Source organism: Diceros bicornis, chromosome 34 (genome assembly GCF_020826845.1).
Source record: "Diceros bicornis minor isolate mBicDic1 chromosome 34, mDicBic1.mat.cur, whole genome shotgun sequence".
NCBI lineage: Eukaryota > Metazoa > Chordata > Mammalia > Perissodactyla > Rhinocerotidae > Diceros > Diceros bicornis.
Window position 1 is genome coordinate 14,949,080 of NC_080773.1, and position 16,027 is coordinate 14,965,106.

General features: G+C 45.8%; 1 pseudogene; it reads left to right on the plus strand.

Annotated features, from left to right (window-relative positions):
- Positions 1–1,069: 1,069 nt before the first annotated feature.
- LOC131397985 (cytochrome P450 2B11-like) lies at positions 1,070–15,772 on the plus strand (annotated as a pseudogene).
- Positions 15,773–16,027: the final 255 nt, after the last annotated feature.

Below are 16,027 nucleotides of genomic sequence, written 5' to 3' on the forward strand. Positions count from 1 at the left end.
GTGAAGCAAGGGGGACTGGAGAGAAGGACACTGAGGGTCTGCAGGCCCTATAAAGACAGGAACTGGCTGATGCACAAACACACAAGCTCACACCGACTCACACACAGGGACATGTACCATGACCACCACGCAAATGCAAACACGCCTTCAGGTATGAAACCATGTAAATACATATAAGTGCGCTCACATGGAAAATATGCATGTAAGGACACACAGACTCATACACAGAAACATATCAGTATGTTCATGTAAATATAAACACCCAGTCACATATGAAAATCATGCAAGCTCTCACACAGATGCAAGCATAAACACACAAACATTGCCAAAACAAGTAGACAGTGCATGATCACCTATACTCAAAAAATACACAATGGAATACTACTCAGCCATAAGAAACAATGAAATCCAGCCATTTGTGACAACATGGATGGACATTCCGGGTATTATGCAAAGTGAAATAAGTCAGAGGGAGAAGGTCAAATACCATATGATTTCCTTCATTAAGTAGTAGATAATAGCAACAATAAACAAACACATAGAGACAGAGACTGGATTGGTGGTTACCAGAGGGGAAGGGGGGAGGGAGGAGGGCGAAAGGGATATTTCGGCACAAATGTGTGGTGATGGGTTGTAATTAGTATTTGGGTGGTGAACATGATGTAATCTATGCAGAAATAGAAGTATAATGATGTACACCTGAAATTTATACAATGTTATAAACCAATGTTACTGCAATAAACAAAAAATTGAAAAAAAAATAATAAATAGTTTGCAGAGCTGGAAAAATAAATAAATAAATACACACACACACACACACACACACACACACACACACCCGTGTGGACCTTGGTATCTGTACCACAGTATCTCTGCCAACATCTAGGGAGGGAGTGCAGAGATAGGGAGTGAGCAGGTCACTGAGCTGCCCGAGGAGGAAGTATAGGTCCCTTAGCTCCTCTCTTTAAAGTCCTGGACAGTGATGAGAGAGGATGTGGGGAATAGATGCCGTTAAGTAACTGGGTGGGGAGGCAGGCTGCAGTGGGGTGGAGGCAGTCAGACTGGGACCATGGAGCTCAGTGTGCTCCCCACTCCACTTGCTCCCCTCACAGGACTCTTGCTTCTCCTGGTCAGGGGCCTCCCAAAGGCTCAGAGCAACCTCCTGCCAGGACCCCATTCTCTGCCGTTCTTAGGGAACCTTCTGCAGATGGACAGAAGAGGCCTGCTCAAATCCATCCTGAGGGTGAAACGCAGATGGATGGGGTCTGAGGGTGGGTCCCTGCCTCCGTACCTGGGAATCACTCCCCAGAAGGACTGAGGCATGCTCCCAGGTGCAGGGGTGGGATGTATGAAGGTCAGTGACTAAGGTCATGGAGCTGAAGCATGGTGGATGGTGGTCAGACTGTCAGAGGTGTCCTTGCTCAGTTGGAAGTTTGTGGGCGCTGTCTCTGGCGCAGGCAGGTGGGCATGTTACCGAAGCAAGTGGGCTCACCTCCGGGTGATTTAAATACGACTCTACACTAGTGGAAGTTGGCTCACAAAGTAGAGAGTATTTGCAGCAAATAGGAGGCCATGAGAAATCATTTCCAAAGTCATGGCGTCCCCAAACAAAGGGAAGTGGGAACTTTTATTTCAGTTGGGGAATGAATATTCAAAAAGGAGAGGCAGGTATTCGCTTGCAGAGGCTCAGTTGGAGAACATGATTCCACATAATGAGGCCTAAGCTCCTCCTGGAGAGATCTGTGCATTAGAAATAAGGCAAAGGTCATGGGCGTGGCTCTTGCGGGGAGGCTTGGTCAGTTTCAGGATGGCTGGTGGTTACCTCTCCTTAACACAGAAAAGGAAAAGAAACAACTTGGAAAAACAGTTAATTGCTTCCAAACCCACCTTTGAGTTTCTCAAGGCACCTAGTCAGTGACAGGCATGAACAGGTCCCGGGTGTGAGCCACAGGTGTAGAATTTCACCCTCTTCTGCCACCCTTGTTCTGTTCCTGGGTGCCTGCTCACTGGAAGAGACAGAAAAAGGATATGTCTCTCCTCTGCCAACAAAGACAGCGAAGACTGGCTCATGGTGGTGCCAAGGCAATGGGGAGATGGGAGGGAGAGCAGGACGGAAGGCCAGGTGCTGAGTGCTTAACAATCATGAACATTAATGCACTATAATAGTAGCTGACACTGTGGAGTATTTACTAGGCTCTGTATCACTGCTTTCCAGCCATGATTTCATGTTTGATGATCTGTTTATTTATTAATAATGTAATCCACACCCATGAACCAACTATCCAACAGAAGGATTGAACACTGACAGTAACTTCCAACTGCCCCGTGCTCCTCTGCACACTTTCCCCTGCCATGGCGACCACACTCCTGAATCTTGTGCTTGTCATCCCTTTGCTTTTAATAGAGAATATTTTATCACTGCTGTGGAGGCCCCAAGTGCATATTATTTCATTTCAGTGTCTTTAATGTATCACAAAGGTACCATCCTTTTGGGTAAACTCCTGGACTTAATTGCCTCACTCAGAATTATGTAGCTACAATTTATTGTATTGTTGTGGGTGTCGGGGGAAGAGGGGGAATCTCCCTCTGCCCTTTTCCTTAAGGTTCTTATGGCTGGCCAAATAATTAACAAGACAGGTTAACAGGAGAAAATAATACCAAGTTTAATAACATGTATACATGGAAGAAAGCAGGGACACTGCGTTTCTCAACACAACAGCAGAAATTCTCGTCTTAAATACCATGTCCAACCAAAGACAAGGAGGATGTTGGGGGTGGGGGTATCAGTTACAGGAGATTATCACTAAAGCACTGTAAACAAGAGTAAAGTTTATTATGCAGTTTTAAGGCCTCACCTTCCACATTGATAAGTCTCTAGAAATGAGGTCATCCCCCCTCTTCCCAATACAGAGAGGGAGATACCTTTACAAATGGAGACTTTCCTTGTAAATCATTGTCTGGTAACTCCTCGCAGGGCCATCCAGAGCATGTGGCCAGAGAGACAGAACTTCTGATAAGATGGGCTTGTTGGTGCCTTTTCTATTGTAACCTCTATCCTACATTATCTTTATAGCTGTCATGATAATAACTCCTTCCTGAAACAGATCTTTTGTTTTAAATTCTTTAGGCAGTTTGGGAGGGGAAACTCAAATACTCTTCCTGAGTTCTCTGAGTCCTTATTGTCTTCAGCTCGAAATAATCCGCATACCAGAGTGGTGCTTCCTGGGGTAGCTTGCCCTGAGCACCATCATGGGAATCCATCAGGTTTAGTTCACAAGAGGGCTGGTGTTGTGAGAGGTTCGGTGGATTCGATCGGAGATGTAAAAGAAACTTTCCACTCCAAACAAATGGACTGAAGGTATATTTTATTATATAGAGGAGAGTGAAGGCGAAGTCTGCAAACAGATCTAAATAGGTCAAATAATGAGAGGGAAATGACACAAATCGATCAGAAAGGGAAACACCAGATCGACTGAAGGGAAGTGACACAAATCAACTGGAAAGAGAAACATCAGGCTGACCGAAAAGAGAACACATCAGATCGGTTACTCACAACATCACATCAGATCGGTTACTCACAACATCCACACCCCTCTGCCGGGGAGAGTCCCTTCAATTGACATGGCTATGTGGGAGTCTGATCATCAGAGATCCTGGGCAAGGCGTCCCCTCCACAGGTGAGACTCTCACCAGGCCTCAGTTTCCAGCAGTTTATATAGCATCAGTAATGTCCAGAGTAAGCAGTTACAGAGTTTGCAGAGCAAGCATTTAGTGTTTCCATGCACAAATGGTTATCAGTTGCATAGGTGCACTGAGCCCCTTGGTTATCGTCCCAGCCCGACACAGATGGCTGGTCCGTCCCAGGCTACGACACCCAAAGAGCCTTGTAATGTTACAATGTTGCAACTCTCTCTGTGGGAGAAGGGCCAGTTCCCACCACAAAGAAAGCAGCTTTATATTTCTTTGTGTGCTGGTGGCTGTAGGTCTATGGAATGGCCAAACATGGCTGTACTCATGTCAAGACAGCTGGGAAAGGTGCTATTCCCAACTTAGAGGTAGGGACAGTGAAGTTCAGCCTGGGAAAGGAACTTGTCCACAGTCACACAGCTGGGACTTCACAGAGGGGATGTTGGAGTCCAGCACAGATGTCTCTTCATCTCCAACACCTTTGTAGACTGAAGCTGCCTAAGAATTTGGGGATCACAGAATCCTTTGGGAATTTGATTAAAGCTGTGGGCTCCCTCCACTAAAAATATCTACACACATTTAGCATAAAATTTTGAGAGGTCCAGAGCCACTAAAGCTCTTCCATATACCCTCAAAGGATCCTCAAGGTGTCCCTGATCCTCCCTTATCATTGCACCTTTGTGGAGAGAGAAAGGAAGAAAGAGAGAGGAGGAGAGTGAAGAGATTCGGGGAGCAGGGAGAGGGCATGGGCTAGTGGGTATCGTGATAGGAGGAGTTGGGGATGTGGCTCTGCTCCTCATCCATTCCCCCATATGCTCCCAAATCCTTCTGGAGACAGACAGACATAAATTTGTGTTTGATTCAACTCTTACTCATTACTCAACTCTTACTCATTACTCAACTCTTACTCTCGGCTTCCTCTTCTGTAAAATGAGATGGTGACCACAAGAATGTGCGCCTCCTGAGACTGTTGTCAGGGTTAAATGGGTTATTGCAGAGACCCTGGTGGGTAGTTAAATGGGTAAGTTAAATGGCAGCCACTTCAATCCATTCATTCATTTATTCACTCATACAATAATTTCCTGGGCACCTTCTGTGTATTGGGGAATATTCTAGGCATTGATGATGTGACATTGGACAGGGATACAAAATAAACAAATAAGGAAATATTAGGTCAACAGGAGCTATGATGAAAATAAAACAGAGCGATGTTTTAGAAAGTTGTGGGAGGTAATTTAGATTGAGTGGTAAGGGAAAGGCTCAGTCTTGCTTAGTTTCTGAGCCGAGACACTGAAAGATGTAGGCGGAAGACAGCAGAGAGAGGCAGGTGTTGGTGTAACACTGGAACTCTGTAGGAAACTCTGAGAAGCACAGCATGTTTGGGCGACAACACAGAAGCTGGATCTGATTGAGTGAAGGAGCGAGTCGGAGGAGAAGTGAGAGGAGTGATGGGGCAGCGTTATATAGGGCCATGCGGCCACAGTGGAGTCTTCAGGTCTTACTCTCAGCACAGTGGGAGCATTGGAGGTTTTGGAGCCGGTTAAGGATATTAATTAATTTATATTTCAACGGGATTACTCTGGCTTCCAGGGACGGGTGATGAAACAATTGTAGAAGGAACATGTATGACAGCAGGGAGACCAGTGAGGAGGCTTTGCAGAAATCCGTGTAAGTTTTAAGTAAACTTAACCTTTTTACAATTTCAAGTCAACTTTTTACTGATGCTGAACATCACCTTACAAAGTGCACAAATGATAAGTGTGAAACTCAGTGAATTTTCTCAAATGAACATACTAATGTAAATGATATACAGATAAGTAACAACAATGCCTATCCCCAGAAACCCCCTTCATGTTCTCCTTCTAGTCATTTCTCTCTTACTATTCTGACACTGTAGGTTTGTGTTATCTATATTGAACTTCATAAAAATAGAATTATGATGTATGGACTCTTTTGTGTCTAGTTGCTTTCACTGAACATTATGTCTGTGAGTTTCATTCATGCTGTTAAGTGTAGCAGTGGTTTGTTCTTTTTCATTGCTGCATAGTATTCCATGGCATGAATACCTCATTACATTTTAGTCTGTATCGATGGTGCTGAGCATTTCATTAATAAGGCTTCTATGAATCTCCTTCTTCATAATTTTGGTGAATCCACATACACATTTTTCTTGGGCTTTTGGTTGAGAGTGAACATACTGAGTCACTGAATATACATGGATTCAGCTTCAGTAAGTACAGCTGGCGTGTTTCCCAAGTGGCTGTATTAATGTTATGATTTTTCAGATTTCATGGTCACCGCCAGAGGGCCCTCACTTTCCCTTCATGTCTACCAAGTTGGGGGGTTTAGGGTAGATCTCTGGGGAAAATGTCAGGAGGCAGACAGCAGGTTGAAGTTGAGTCCCAAAAAAAGGATGATTCTTTAGTTGTGATGCCAGGGAGATCTGCCTAGACTCAAGAGTATGGGTGAGGGCGATATTAGAAATATATAACTGGGGCCAGCCCTGTGCCTTAGCGGTTGGGTGCACATGCTCTGCTACTGGCGGCCCGGGTTTGGATCCTGGGCGAGCACCGATGCACCGCTTGTTGGGCCATGCTGAGGCGGCATCCCACATACAGCAACTAGCAGGATGTACAACTATAACATACAACTATCTACTGGGGCTTTGGGGAGAAAAAGGGGGAAAAAGGAGGAGGATTGGCAATAGATGTTAGCTCAGGGCTGGTCTTACTCACAATAAAAAAAAGAAAAGAAATATATAACCCTCCCTACTGATTATGGCACCAATCACATGGACCGTGGCTGGGATCTGGGTTAATCCTTTAGTTGCTGGGTCCTGGGGTGGAGGGTCTTGGGAGAAGCAGCTAATTATCAATCTGATGTAAGGTTTTTAATGTTTTAACAACTGGGATGGTCACAAGAGGTGCACACTACCTAACAGCAATCCTGGGGGTGCATATGCTTGGCAGCTCCAAGAGAGACATAGGTGTGTCTTCACAGTTTACCTGGGGCCAAGGCCTATGGTCATGCTGTGTGGGACAGAGGCCATTGGGAGGCCCTGGTGGACCAAGCTGAGGCCATCTCTGGCTGGGGAGAAAATTGCTGTCATTGAGCAAGTCGTCCAGGGATATGGTAAGGACCTCAATGGCACCGGGTGGGGGCAGGATGAAGGGTAGGGATTGGGGAGGTGAGTCTGGGAAGGTAGGGTAAGGGATGGAGAGGGACCCAGAGTCTCCTTCCAACTTCTCCACCCTCAGATGTGGTCTTTGCCAACAGGGAATGTTGAAAGACTCTTCAGTGATTCTCTCTGGCCACCATGAGAGACCTTGGGATGGGAAAGCAGAATGTGGAGCAGTGAATTGCAGAGGAGGTTCAGTATCTGGTGGAGAAGTTGAGGACGACCAAGGGTGAGCCCTCAGGGATAGGTAACAAAGAAGGGCATTGAATCAGAGAGAGATGTAGGGTACATAAAAACACAAAGACAGAGGGGTAGATGTGGGCAGAGAACGACAAGTAGGTCTAGAGAAAGACAGAGCCTGAGAGACCATCAGTCTGAGGGACAAGGCTAGAGAGAGCAGCATGGAGATGGACAGAGATGAGCGGGAGAGGGACACGGGGAGCCAGAAGAGATGCGGGCTGTGTAGTGTCGAGAACAACCCAAAGACATAGACTAAGATATTAGCACACTGTTTACTTGTCTTCAGGAAACCAGTGTATGGGTTAATTTTATCTATCAATCAAAGGAAAACACAGGACTCACATAAAAGAAAGCAAAGAGAGTAAAGGGGAAACTACAGACATTTTGGAAATGACGAACTGAGTTTTCCTTTCTGTGAGTTAACTGTTGATGAGCTGGCAGTGAGCAAAAAGGGCAGAGGGGTATGCTGCTCTCAGGCAGCTGGATGGGCCATCAAAGAAGCACTTCTGGTTGTTTGTGGATTTTCCACAAATTGGTGGTTATGAGACACAAAGTTGAAAGGGTTCTTTCTTAAGAGATTGCAAGACATAAATGTGGAGGCTGGGAGGGAGAGGCAGAGGCAGAGACACAGGGAGCAAAAGAGGAATAGGGACAGAGGCTGAGAAGAAAGACAGGAAGAAATAAAATAACACAAAGAGACAGAGAAAGAGACAGAGACAGAGATGGAGGGACCAAGACCAAGAGAGACATGCAGACAAGAGAGAGAGTGAAAGAGGCTCAGAGAGGCAGAAAGAAACAAATAAAGAGGGAAACTAAGATAGAGAAAATTAGAGAGACAGACAGACTCAGTAGGGGTCTGCTGGGGAACAAGAGAAGATGGACGGGTGAGACCCAGAGAGAGAGGCTGCACCCACCTGAGGCTCCAGAACTCACAGCCCACCCTCAGTTCAACGAGGCCAAGACGTCACTCATCACATAGACATAAACTAACAAGTGCAGAATGATTCCTGAAGACCACAGCCCTTGAGATGAAGAGAAGAGATGAAAGGGAGTGACAGATAAGGGACAGGGAGAGCAGAGCCTTTAAATTTGCACCTGCAATTGATAGAACACCTGCTCTGCACCACCTGTGCCCCAGGGACTGAACGCTACCTGCTCCCAGAGTCAGAGCTGGGACCTGAGTGGGGACCAACCACAAAGCCCTGTAGCTGGGCCACCTGGATCTGAGTCCTGGCCCCAGGGGTGAGTAGCTGGGTAACTCTGGTCACACGACATAACCTCTCTGTCTGCCCATCTATAAAAAGGGGGTAATAACAGAACTGCACGTTCCTCATAGGGTCCTGGTGAGAATTAAATGAAACAATATGTGAAGTGCTTAGAATAGGGCCTGGCACATAATATGGGCTGATGAGTGTTAGCTGCTCCTGGTCCTGTTTTCTTCACCATGACTGAGTGATGGAGGACAGTCACACAGAGCTGGGGCAGCAGCCAAATGCTCCCCAGGCCTTTGAGTCAGTGTCCAGTGACCTGTGCCTCCTTCCCCTAGGAGCCTTCCAGGATCCCACCTTCTTCTTCTATGTCATCACCATCAACATCGTCTCCTCCACTGTCTTTGGAAAATGCTTCTCCTACAGAGATCCCGAGTTCCTGTGGCTCCTGGACTTGTTCTACCAGTCCTTTGCACTCGGCAGCTCCTTCTCCAGCCAAGTCAGGGAGATGTTGAGGGACAGTGGGCACAAGAGGGCATCCAGAGCAAGGGAAAGGAGTGATCTGGTTTGAGGGCCAGAAATGCAGCTTTGGGCTGGAAGAAGGGCAGAGACAACAGGAAGAGACAGGGACACTGACACATGGTGGGAGGGGGAGACAGTGAGAAGGGGACTGAGAGACTAAGATGAAAGGGGAGTGATGGGGGAGGCAGAAATAGTGAGAGAGACTAAGGAATGAGAAGAGAGAGGAGAGAAGAGGGGAGGAAAAGAGAGAAGACAGAGATAACAAGACAAAGAGGGGCAGAGACAAAGAGATCCTGAGAGAGAGAGGTGAAAAGAGAGAGAGTCTGTCTTTGGCAAATCCCCTCAGTGGAGGAAATTCAAGGATACATGAAAATAAGAAACCATTTCTTCATTTTCCCCATTTCTCCTCCTTCTTTCTGTTTTTTAAAAATATCTCCCAGACTATAAAGGATGTGCTCCTCTTTTAAAACAAAATAATAAAGTTTCTCTTTCTCAACCAATCTGGAAATACACCTTTTGTGTATTAAATTAAAAAAATTAAATGGCAGAACGATATGCCTGGCTATCATTCTTAACTAGGTGTATGTCTAATTCACAGGTAGGACGGTTATGAATCTGGAATGGGGCCCAGGGAGAATATGTGCGACAAGCCCATCAGGTGGTTTCAATTTTCTTCTCCCATAGAGAACCACGGACAGAGGAAAGTCTGGAAGGAGATCCACCAAAAAGTTAACAGCGTTTATCCATAGAAGGAGGGATTAAGAAGGAATTTTACATCAATACATTTCTGAATTTTTGCAATTATTTGCAACAAGTTAGGTATTACATTTATCATAAGACAAGACAATACACATATGCTCCAACATAAATAAATAGACATAAGCCATCAGTAGGCTCATCTTGAGTAAACATCCTGTTATCAATGCCTGACACAATAAGGGAGATGCAAGAGGTGGAGAGAGTCAGAAAGGGGTTTGAGTAAAATGGATAAACTGGCTAAGGTAGGGAAGAGAAGCCCAGAGAGATGATGATAAAGGAAGACACACAGAGATAAGGAGAGGTGGAAAGGAGAGATGGAGAGGTGGGGCAGAGACCAAGAAAAAGACATGAGGATGAGAGAAGATGATGCAGAAAGAGAAAAATGTGAGAATAACGGATCAGAGGAGACATAGTATCAGTGAGTAGGGGACTCAGATACAGAGAGAGATGGTGAGACAGAGACAGAGACACAGAGATATAGAGACATAGATACAGAGACAGAGGGAGACAGAGATTCCTCCTCTGTGGTATCAGGGCCCAGCAAGGCTGCCCCTCCCTGTGACCTCAGCCCCAGGAGGAGCTCACATCCCCTTCTCCCACCTGCCTCAGGTGTTTGACATCTTCTCCAACTTCCTGAAGCACTTTCCTGGCACACCAGGCAAGTCTACAAAAATCTGCAGGAAATCAATTCCTTCATTGCCTGCAGTATGGACGAGCACCGTGAAACCCTGGACCCCAGCAACCCCCGGGACTTCATCAATACCTACCTGATCTGTATGGACAGAGTGAGGTTTGGGCGAGGATGGGTTGGAGGGGTGGAGAGGAAGGAAAAGATTGGGTAGAAGAAGGGAGGGGAAAGGGGTAGAGTGGGGAGGAGGGGGAGGGAATAACAGAGGATGAGGAGGTGATTTAGAAAACAAGGGGAGATGCAGGAAGGAACAGAGGGGGAGATGAAAGAAAGGAGAAAGTAGGGAGGAGAGAGATACAGGAAATGCAGGACAAGGGACAAATATATAGCAACAGGTGAAAAGACCCACAAAGGCAGAAAGAGGCTGGGAGAGCAAGAGAAACAAACACACCAAAGAGATGGAGAAAGAGATTGAAACAGAGCCAGACAGACTGAAGAGGATCTGAGAGAGACAGATGGAGATCTATGGTTGGAAATACAGAGGATAGAGAAAATAAAGTGGGCCAGTCGGTAGGAGAGACTCAGAAACAGGCGGAGGGCACCCAGAGAGACATCTGAGGGTAAGGCTCCAGCCTCCCCTGACATGAGCCCTACCCCTCTGGACCCAGGAAAAGCCCAACCTGAACAGCGAGTTCCACCAACAGAACCTCATCATCACTACGCTCTCGCTATTTTTCCCTAGCACTGAGAACACCAGCACCACTCCCCATTCTGAATTCCCTCTCATGCTAAAATACCCCCACATCACAGGTGGGTGGGTTAGGGACAGTCAATTAATGGGGGTCTTCTGACCCCTTTTGGGGCTGCAGAAGCAGGGCGATGGGTCCTTCGCCAAGGAGAGAGGGCATGTTCCCCTCTTATACCTGGAGCCCTGCGGGTTTTGAAGGATCCCCCAACTAGGCCAGTCCTGTTGGTGGATGGATGGATGAAGAATCTGTCAGTCTGTTCTCCCACTGTTTTCTCTGATCGCTTAAAGTTCAACTCATCCACCCATCCATCCATCCAACTATCCATCCATCTGTCCTTTATTCATTAATTAACTTGTATCCTCCAATTCTTTTATCTTTAATTTATCCAAAACATACACTTCCATTCTTTATTTGGATTAACTGATTCCTCTGTTGATCTTTAGAAACAGTGATTCATTGAATGAACTATTTGTCATTGCTTCATTGGCTCATTCATTCATTCATACATCCATCTGTCTGTCTATGAGCTAGGTCTCATTCTCCGATCCTTCCACAGTCAGTCTTTCAATTCATCATTCATCCATCTATTGCTTCATTTATCCATTTAATAATTCACTCATTTATTCATCCTTGATTTACTCATCTATCATTCAATCCATCCATCCATTTATTCCTTTATTTATTCATTCCTTCAATAATTTATTCATTCACTTATTCCTCTGTAAATCTGGCCATTCATCCATTCATGTGATTTACTTGTTTGTGGACTATTTATTAATGATTCATTAATTCATCTATTGGTTGATAAGTAAATACATACATACAGTCATTAATGTTCTTCTATTCATCAATCTTTCCATTTATGAATTTACCCATTGGTCGATTAATTGATTGGTGGATTCATTTATTAATCCACTTGTTCATCAGTTAATGTTCTGATCTATTTTGCTTTTATATTCCTGAGGACCTAGCACAGTGCCTCATCTTTCATACATACACAACAAATACTAGTTCATTTTTCCACTCACCTTGGAGAATTTTGACAGCTTCATAGCCTAGCGTTATTAATCTGAAATTCTGTGCAAAAATGTGGCACACGTGGGTATGTGTGTGTCTGTTTTACCTGTGCATGTGGGGAGAGAATCCATAACATTCATTAGATTTCAATGGATGAGAAGTCTTATTGCGTCCTTCCTCCCACCATCACCCCAAGCTGGTTGCTCTGAGGGGTGTCAATAATCTAACCCTTTACTAGAGGTATTTTCTGGCTCACTGGCCCATAGAGCAGTGTCCCTGCTGAAATGTCTCTTTGAAATGAGGTTCACTGGTCCCACTCTCCTGTGTGGAGAGAGTCCCCAGAAGATTGATCAGGTGATTGGCTCACAACGCCCTCCAGACTTCAATGACCAAGCCAAAATACAATACACTGATGCAGTCATTCACTCAGAGAATCTCAGATCTCATGCCCATTGGCATGCCCCACGTGGTCACCAAAGACACTCACTTCTAAGGGTATATCATTCCCAAGGTCAGGCCAGCTGATCTCCCACATCTGTCCTGAGTGGGCATCCTGGATTCTCTTAATCTCCAAACTTGACCTCTCGTCTGTTTTATAATTAGGGCCTTCTCCTCTCATTTTTTTCAGTCTTGATGTGGGGAAGGGAGTGGCAATGTCTTTTGTTCTTGTAACCCTCCCTCAGGGCACTGAAGTATATCCTGTTTTGAGCTCTGCTCTCCATAACCCACATTATTTTTGAAAAACCAGGCGCCTTCCACCCTGACCACTTTCTGGATGCCAGTGGGGCACTGAAGAGGAATGAAGCTTTTATCCCCTTCTCCACAGGTAGGCTGAATCCACATTCCCTTTCCCAGATATCAGAGTTCAGGTGCCATCCCCTTTTTGAGACAATCAAGGAGAGGTCTCTGTTTATTGAGCAGTGAGTATATGCCAACTGTTTTACCTGCATTAACCACTTCATATTCACTACAACCCTAGAAGGGGCTTGAAAAGTGAGATCATCTTCCAAATGTATATCTTGGTAAGCTGGACACTGGGCAAGTATTTTAACCTCTCCACATCTTGGTATAAAATATTTGTTGAGCATTACTCTGACCCCAAGTTGGGAGCTGTTGATAACGCATTGGACAAGTCACATAGAGACAGAGTTCCCACCCCAGGAAATTTACTATCCAGCAGGGTAGGTGGGCATTCATCGTATGGTCACGAAAGAATATCTAATTCAGTGAAGTAATGTTTGCAATGTGCTTAGAACTACTTGGATCAAAGTAAGTGCTCATAAGGGCAATTACTATTATTATAATTAACCATAATTTTGATAATAGCTCTAAAGGGGGCTTTGGGAGCACAAAATAGGAAGTACTGAGAACTCTTGGTATGCTGGTGAGGAAAAGCTACCTTAAGCACTGGCTTCTAAGCAAAGACTTCATGGTTGAGCATCAACCAGCCACTGGAATGAGTGTTTCAAAGCAGAAGGAACAGCATGAACAGAGCTTGAATGTAGAGACAGCATGGTGCACTGAGAAACTAGAAGAACCCAGGTAGCCTGAGTGTGGGTTACAGAAGGGGGGTGAGGGTGAAGAGCTCATCTGGAGGGACTTGAAAATTTGGGGTGGGGGGTTGGATTTATGCTGCTGGCACTGGGAAGCCAGGGAGGATCTTGAAACGCTCTGACATGTCTCTATTTCCATTTTCCAATCTTGGGCCCCATCCAGAGAAAACCTTAGCTCCAGATTCCTCATCATTTGGTAGAAAGGAAGAACCCAGATCAAGTCCCTGGTCTTGAGTTCCATCAGCAACTTTAGTGACCCAGGGCCTTGGCTCTGCCCAGTGCAATGGCCTTCTCCCTCATTTCATCTTAAGTGAGAGTTAGGGGCCATGTGGCGGCGTTAGGGTCTGTTCCTCTCTTCAATAGTCCTGTTGTATGTTTAGAGAGAGGCAGAGAGGTGGAGAAATAAAGACAAGACAGACAGGTAAGGATAGAATGAGCGAGAAAGAGAGAGAGGGACAAAGAGAGACAAAGAGGGAGATAGAGACAGGGGAGATGGTGGAAAGAGACAGAGAGTGAATATAAGACAAGAGAGGGAGGAGGGGAGGGGAGGAGACGATGGAGAGAGGAGGGTATAGAGAGAGACGGAGGAAAATAGGGAAGAAGGAGGAGAGAAACAGGTAAGACATAGAGAGAAAAAAGAGAGTGACATAAGCAGAGAAGAAGAAATAGTAAAGGGATCTGCAGAGGAAGATGAGAAATGAGAGAGAAAGAGTTGCAGACAGAATCAGATCCAAATACAGAGGAAAACAAGATGGAAGAAAGCAGAAACAAGGTACAAAGAGAAGAGTGACAGAGAAACAGTGCGTGACAGGAGGTAGAGACAGAAAAGAAGGCCCAGGCCAACTGCCATGGGCAGAAAGAAAGACAAGCTGAGCCAAAAAGTTGTTAGAGCCAAAGGGATACCAAAGCATGTCCAAATGGACAGCCCCAGGGACGAGGAGGATGGGGTGGGAGGGAGATAACAGGTGTCAGGCTGTTGTGGAAAGAGCTGGGTCGCAGAACCGGTCACAGCAGAAGAACCAGCCTAGAGCCCCGCCCCAAGTATTTCTAAGCTCATGTCTCCTAACTCCTGGATGTGCCAGAAAGATGTGGACCCCGCCCCAGATAGCTCCACACGGGCACAATGTCTATCAATTTGAAAAGTCTTGCAAATGCCTGGAAACTCATCCTCGACGTGACCTTCCAAGGTTGTCAGCTTGCAGGTGATGATCCATGGACATTAAAGAGGACACTCTCAGTGTCTCTGCCTGAGTTTTCAGCTCCCTTTGCCCTCAATTCTCTCCAAGTCCGTCGTTTATAACCTACTGTGGGGAGGGGCTCCTTACACGTCTGAGAATCTGATGGAAGCCATACAATCCCATGGTAAGTGCATCAGTCTCATTCACAATTTTACGTACAATCTGGGAATTTTTCAGAACTGTTGAAGCGCATGGCTCTCAGGCTGAGATAAAAAGATAACCCAGAGATAGACAAACACATGCAATGCCAGAGACATACCCCACACACTCCTCACCACACACACTCAGAAACAAATGCAAAGCACTAACTACGTTTATAGGATCCATAATAGGGGCCAGAATAGAATTCTAAGAATTTTTACAAATATTAACATTTTTTAACCTCACTATAGCCCTATGAGATAGGTACCATTCTCCCCATACTAGAAATGAAGGATATTAAAAATGTTATTTGGGAAATATGCACACACCTACACATGGAGCAGACACACACACACACACACACACACACACACACACAGACATCCTACCAGAAGTGGGTCCTTTGATTGTGTGGGGCCAGGGAACCCTTTGGAATCGAACAGAAGCTACAAACTATCTCTGGGAAAAATGTGCAAGGCACATTTTCCCAGAGATTTGCAGCTGGATCACACAGTGGGAAACCCCCTAAAAGTCCACTCTGAATTGCAGGTTAGAGGTCAATCCCATGCCAATCTGTTGCAATGCAAGCAGGTGTCTGGGCTTCGGATGTGACAGGGCAAAGAATGTGCATCAGCCTCATGCCTACATTGACCAACATCTGTGCCCACAGGGAAGCGCATTTGTCTTGGGGAAGGCATCGCTCGCACCAAATTATTCCTCTTCTTCACCACCATCCTCCAGAACTTCTCCGTGGCCAGCCCCGTGGCCCCTGAAGATATCGACCTCACACCCTGGGAGAGTGGTGTGGGCAAACTGCCCCCAATGTACCAGATCAGCTTCCTGCCCCACTGAGGGTGCTGAGGGAAGTGGGTTCAAGGATTCCAGGGTCATGAAGTATCCCCATCTCTTCAGAGAATGGCCCCTGACTCTCTCCATGTCTTCCCACCTCTGAGAGACACACTGCAAGCTTGTATCCTTCCCCCTCCGTGGTTGCCACCTCTGTGGGAAAGTCTTCCTGCAGTCTCACCTCCTTCCATCATGCTGCAGCTCTTCTAAAGACTCAAGGAACTTTTCTTTTTCTCTGTTAATAGAATTCGAGAAGTGATG